The following is a 6,000-nucleotide window of genomic DNA, read 5'->3' as shown; positions in this document are numbered from 1 at the left end:
GCCCAGCAGCGCCCCTGGCCGCTCCCCCCCGCCCCTGCCTCGCCCGCCCGCTGCCGCCAGGTCACGGCCGCGTCACCCGCCCCGACTTCGGACCCGGGGGAAGGGCGCTTGCACGTGCCTGGCGTAATAGTAATTATTACGCTTGCCCGCGCCTGGACTATTCAGATTGTAGCAGATTTTAGCACTGCTTTGTCATGGTCGGATTACAGCAGATGATACGTTTTATTACGCTGTATATTCGATTAGATGAGATGTACTGGCGTTTGCCTGAACTCGTTTGAATTACAGAATACAGCACCTTAGAGCTCTCGTACTGCCTTCAATACAGGCATCACCGAGTTATCAGCCGGGGGTAGGGCAGTCCCTGGCCCCGAGCGTCGCTGGCGCTGCCCCGCAGGCAGGGGCGCGGTGCGCGGAGTGGGGCGAGCTCATCTGCTCTAGGTGACCGCCCGGGGCTCTCCCAGCTCCCACTGCCGCGGCTCTTGCTTTGTACCGCTGAGACCAGGCTCCGTACGGTGTCTGCCGGCCAGCGATGGGCTGTGGGCAGAGGATTTCTTCCTGTAAAACAGAAAACCGCGTTTGCTTTTGATCATGCAGGCAGTCGTGCGCGCGTGTGGACTTCAGTCACGCACAGAGGCATGATTAGCCCGGGAGGTACTGAAGAGACAGAGAAGCCAGGCAGCGCTCAGTTAAGTTTAACAAAAGATGAGAAATAAAGGGAAGATGCTTTCGCCCTGGCCCCTCCCCCCCTGTAATCGCTTGCCTCCAGCTGCAAAGATGCTGTTGCTCTAAAGGGGCTGCTGGAGCTTTAAGAGCCGCTCCCCCCCTGCTCCCGACAATGGTCTGAGCCGAGCTCTGCTTCCCAAAGCAAAATTTGTAATATGCCATTTTTCCCATGGATGCTTCTCCTCTTGGCTGCTGACGAAGTGACCGAAGAAAATGCTGAGGTGCCAAGCAGCCAGTCTTGCCGGAGAACGGGTGCGGGGGCTTGGGGTTCCTCGGAGCAACGCCTGTGTCACCATTGCTAGGAGGATGGTCCAGGAGTGCTCGGCTGTGTGAGTCCCCGCTCGAAGCCGGTGGAGACTGCGGTTGTTATTGATCAAGTGAAATAGCAGACGCCGAAATAAAAGCCACTAGGTACTGAACCTTCTGTTTCTGAGTTAGACATTCCCTCCTTAGCCCTGCTACCCTCCGAGAGGTGAGACGCAAAAGCAAAATCTTGCTCTCTGCCGCTTGCTGTAGGACATGTATGATATTTAAATGCATTTCTGTAATGGAAGTTGGGGAATTTCAGACTAAAAATTGTGGAGTCAACTTCTCGGTTTTTTGGTGTGGTTGCGGGAGATAAGAGGCTGGAGAGATGACATAAAGTACAAATAGTCAGAATGAGCCCTTTTTTTCAAGGTACTGTGTTGATCACCCCTCCTGTGTGGAAGGAGTGCAGGATGCTTCTGTTAAAGGTGATATCATAGTTTAGTGGGGTCTGGCAGGTAAGGAGTTAAACTAGGAGGAGGAATATGCATGTAATGCAACTCAGACAATAGGAAGGATTTTCCTTGTGGAATTACACTGTGCTGCCTAAGAGCGATCTTGCTGAGAACATCTGAAAAGACATAATTGCAGTAAGAACTGGTTTTACCAGCCACTATATTTATTTAATGATTTGGGGGAAAAAAATAGTTTGTAAATCCAAAATATCCAGAATGATCCAATGAAATGAGTTTTCCAGCTGATGTCACAGTGGACAGGCTAGAATGTATGGTAGTTAGATTTCTACTTCTTTTTCCTGCAGCAAAATTACAAGTAACTTGAAATAATTCCTCAACCTTGGTGTGCAAATCAGTTATTTGAGTATACGGAAAACAAGGTTTTAAACCCAGTTATGGACAGAAAGGCGAGGGAGTAAAATTAGAATCACATCTAAGGTGGTAGCCTTCAAGGTGAGCAAAATGAATGCTTGTCTAAGAGCCATTGTCAGGCAGAAGCCAAGTAGTATTATGTCTTTTCGTTCCCAGAGCTTGCCCAAGTGAAAGAAGTCCAGCTGGTAAATTATGCCCAGGCTACATGAGATTGCAGAGGTGTTTGTTACAACATTCACTTCAAAAAATAAATAATTCCAAGACTCTTGGACAATTGAGATAACAGGAGATGTCAAATAGGGTGGGGTCTGATGAGAAGAAAGATGACAACTTTTTAATTTTCCATCTTTATATAGCATATGTACCACAGAAATTTCAAGTAGTTTTAGAAAGTCAGTGTTGAAGATGCACTTTTGCACCCAGTCCGTCCATGATTATCAGCATCTGTAGACAGAAGATAAAGAGAATTGCTATCAATTTAGTTGTTAGTGGAGTAGTTCCTGAAAATGATCTTTATATTACCCAGTTTTAACTAAGAGTAGGCATATTCTGTGCCCTTTGTTGCAGTTTGTATCCATTTGCTTATCTGGATATCTAAACTGACCTGCAGAATTCCTAATTGAGCTAATATTGAGTTCACTCTTGATGGAGACATAATGCAGCTAATGCTATAGATTTGCTGTGACATTTTTTCATACGACCTGAAAAATCATTCGTGCAATGAGAATGAACCACATTCTTTCCCCCTCTCATGGAACAGATGACTTAAACAGTCATTGCTTTTTTCCATTTACCTGTTGTGTGCTTAGAGGGGAAATCTGTTTGTGAGTTCTCTTAATATTGTAGGCAATGGTCGCATAACATCCAGTGTGCTACCTAGTCATGCATAACATACATTTGTGATTTTTATCCTCCTCTTTGGAGGTAGTAAAATGACAAGAGGTTGACCGTTTGCCTGTGTTCCTGCCTTTTTCAACCATCTACACTGATCCAAACCCACTTAGGTCCATGGTAGAATTTGTATGAATTCAAGGAGTTGTTGGGTTAGGCTCCATGCAAATGATTGGAGAAAACACTGATCTAGGAACCAATCAACCTGGAACGGATTTTGCAGTAGATGGTGTACAAGATATGCAACAGACAAGGAAGAGAAAGTATTTAGAGAACTTTAATGTGCTGCTTCACAGGCTGCCATCATGTGTGGCTATGATACCTGAGCACTTCAGGTCTAGAACTACTATTAAAATAAGTGCTTGGGTTTTGCTTCAAATTAGAAGAATTCTGGTTATTACATTGACTAAAAGTCTTTTTCTACAGAGCATGTATGTGCTGCATAAAAAGTTGCTACATTTTAAGGAAAACAGTAATTTGTCAGTACCCTGCTCCCCCTTCAGAACTTCTCAGAGGGTTTGTGATAGTTGTAAGGCACCGCACGCGTTCAGTGTCCATTGCAGTCCTTAAGAGTTTTGGGCACATTGTGTGCTCTCTGAGCAAGGGAATTGTAATGTTTGCTCTGTGGCTTCTGATGAATCTAAGAAACAATGTTTGTGTATTAACTGTAAAATGCTGGTGACTTTAAGTAAATGCATTTTTCTTTGAGGGATTGCTTTACTTACGTTCAGAATACTGAGTAAAGCGGTAAACTTTTTACTGTAGAGATACCAAATTCAGTACCAATGGAGCTTTTATTTTTCAAGAAAGAGGAACACATTTAAAAAGTCTTATTTTTGTAGACTGAGATCAGTCAAGCATAGCTCTAATTAAGTTGTATTACTACAGAGCAAGTCAGCTGCCTTCTGGCAAAGGAATATAAAATTTATCTTTTTTCCTTTTGAATAAAGAGTTATTAATGAAGTACATGTCACCTTTTTAAGCCCTTTCCCCCCACTCTTTCCTCTTCTTTGTAGTCCTGGCTGTATGGGAAGTACTGTACATGAGAGCTTGTTCTTTTATCACGGACTTCTGTGGTGTTGAAGATACAGGACAGAGGTGTTTAATACACCACTTGCAGTTCCTAACACCAGTGGAAAGAAATTCCAGTGCCCTCAGCGTTCTTTCTTGGATGACCGTGTTCCCTCATACGTAACTCAGTGTGCTTTCGGTCATGTCCTGACAGAGCAAGATGGCTGCCACTTAGTAGTTGCTTGCTGCTACCGTAGTTATATGACCTGTTCCTCACTCCTGAGGACTAGGATGGTTAATGAAGGTCTTAATTATCTGTTCCCTCTCCACTTCCATTCTTCCCCCAACTCCTTTCCTGGCTCAATTTTCTGAGGGCACCAGCCTCCTCCAGTGGCACAAAGAATTGCATGACTTACTAAATGCATGGTTGGGCACCACTGGTATAATTAAGTAGGATTCGAGTATCAGATTAAGAAAGCAGGCTGGATGCCTGCAGTACACCTACTTCATCTTTTCTTCCTTCTTTCATGTGACAAGGGTCTTAGTAAAGAAATCCTTTGTAAATTACTTCAGTGAGAATTTACTCAGTTTCTGCAGAGCTGACTCCAGATAGCTCGTTACAGATTTCAGAGTTTACTCAGTTCAAAATCATGTATCTTTCGAGAATAAGCCATGTCTGCATTTCTTGGTTCTTGGGTTTGTTTGGGAGTTTGTTTATTTGTTTGTTTTTTGAGAGTATGATGTTAGGAAAGTGCCTTTTTTTTTTTTTTTTTTTTTTTTTAGTTCTGAATGAGAATATGATGTGTTCTTATTTTTATTTCTCATCAATAGCATGGTCAGAGAACTTCTTAAATGTACCAAGCATCTCATGGCTTTATGTATGTTATAACCATTGACTTAATAGCAGATGATGACCACTGACTAGGTTCAGTGGAATTTTGGGGGAAAACATTTATTCATATTTACTGATTTTTCCCTTTAGATTCTAGAAGAAGCATATACCACTTAACTACTGTCATACTGTACGTATATGTTCTCCTGCCAAGCTAGGCTTCAGCAGCTTTTCAATCTTTATTCTAAAAATAGTTTTTTCATTATTTGCTTTACTGTGATTCACTGGGTAGGTGAAAAAATGTAAAGCATTAAAATCTTTCTTTAATCCTTTTTTTTGTTTAAACCAGTTGAATGATAAGTAAAGCCAGAATATGTGAGGCCATAAAAATTGAGTTATAAGACTTTTAAGACTTTTAAAACTTTTAAATATTAAATGTTCTGAGATGTGGCATTTTGACATCCAGTATAATATTTTAGGTTTGATGGGGGTTTTTTTTGTGTGTGTATATTTTCTGACAAAGAGAATTGCCTACATTTCAAAAAATAAGCATAGATTTTCGTTATATTTGGATGTCTAAAAAGTACATATTTTCATTTCCCCTTCTCATGTGGTTATGTTTTCAGATTTCTTTAGTTTGTGGTTTTTTGGGAGGGCTGTTTCTTATTATTTTAATGTCACTGGGAGATCAGGACATTTAGTGTAAATAGCAATATCTGAAAATGCGGCCATACTTGTAATCAAGTATAACTGAGGTTTATTTTTTAATGATGATTTTCTTTTCTTTGTCAAAGTGTTCCAAGTATATAAAGCCCACCATTCTCCACAAGGCAAAGGCAGACCATCATACTGAAATAAACTTTTCTTTTTTCTTCCCCCCCACCCCCCCTTTTTTTTTTGGTGTTTTTTTTTTTGTTGTTGTTCTTTTTTTCTGTTTTCTTTTTTCTTTCTTTCGTTTTTTGTTGTTGTTCATTTATTTATTTACATATTTATGAATGCAACGAGATGAGCCACAGTATATTTTTTTTTTTAATTCCAAATTTCTCTCCAGCCGTATTTAAATATATATTAAATTTCAGAATTTCTGTGGTAAATGAGTGAATTCTTTAAACTTAAAGCTCTCTCCAGACACATGGAATTATTTGGTGTAGAAAGGACCTTTGGAGATCATCTGTGCCAACCCCTTGCCCAATGCTGGGCCAACTGCAAAATAAGATCAGGTTGCTCAGTGCAGGTTTGGAAAATAAAAACAAGTTTCAGCAATCAATGTAAATTTCTGAAGTGTAAGGTAGATATTTATACACTCCAATTTCCTTTATATTTTGTCACATTACCTGAAAATTACAAGAGAAATAATTTTGCAGTATAGATTTGTGGCAATGCAATTCAAGCTTTTTGTTGTAAACT

The 6,000-nt window shown here is 40.9% G+C and overlaps 1 protein-coding gene across 6 annotated transcripts in view; it reads left to right on the top strand.

Moving 5' to 3' along the window:
* Window positions 1-541: 541 nt before the first annotated feature.
* PPFIA2 (PTPRF interacting protein alpha 2) overlaps window positions 542-6,000 on the top strand; it is a 317,029-nt gene continuing 311,570 nt past the window's right edge. For 3 of the 6 annotated variants that reach the window (XM_030479349.1, XM_030479347.1, XM_030479354.1), the window contains exon 1: window positions 542-1,137. The gene's annotated coding sequence lies outside the window, so the exon portion shown is untranslated. Of the gene's footprint in view, window positions 1,199-6,000 lie in introns of all 6 variants that reach the window. The other 3 variants (XM_030479355.1, XM_030479350.1, XM_030479348.1) reach the window with 2 other exon arrangements.

This window comes from Strigops habroptila, chromosome 3 (assembly GCF_004027225.2).
Source record: "Strigops habroptila isolate Jane chromosome 3, bStrHab1.2.pri, whole genome shotgun sequence".
In the NCBI taxonomy this organism is placed as follows: domain Eukaryota; kingdom Metazoa; phylum Chordata; class Aves; order Psittaciformes; family Psittacidae; genus Strigops; species Strigops habroptila.
Note: the sequence above shows the minus strand (reverse complement) of the source record. Positions and strands in the feature narration are given on the sequence as shown.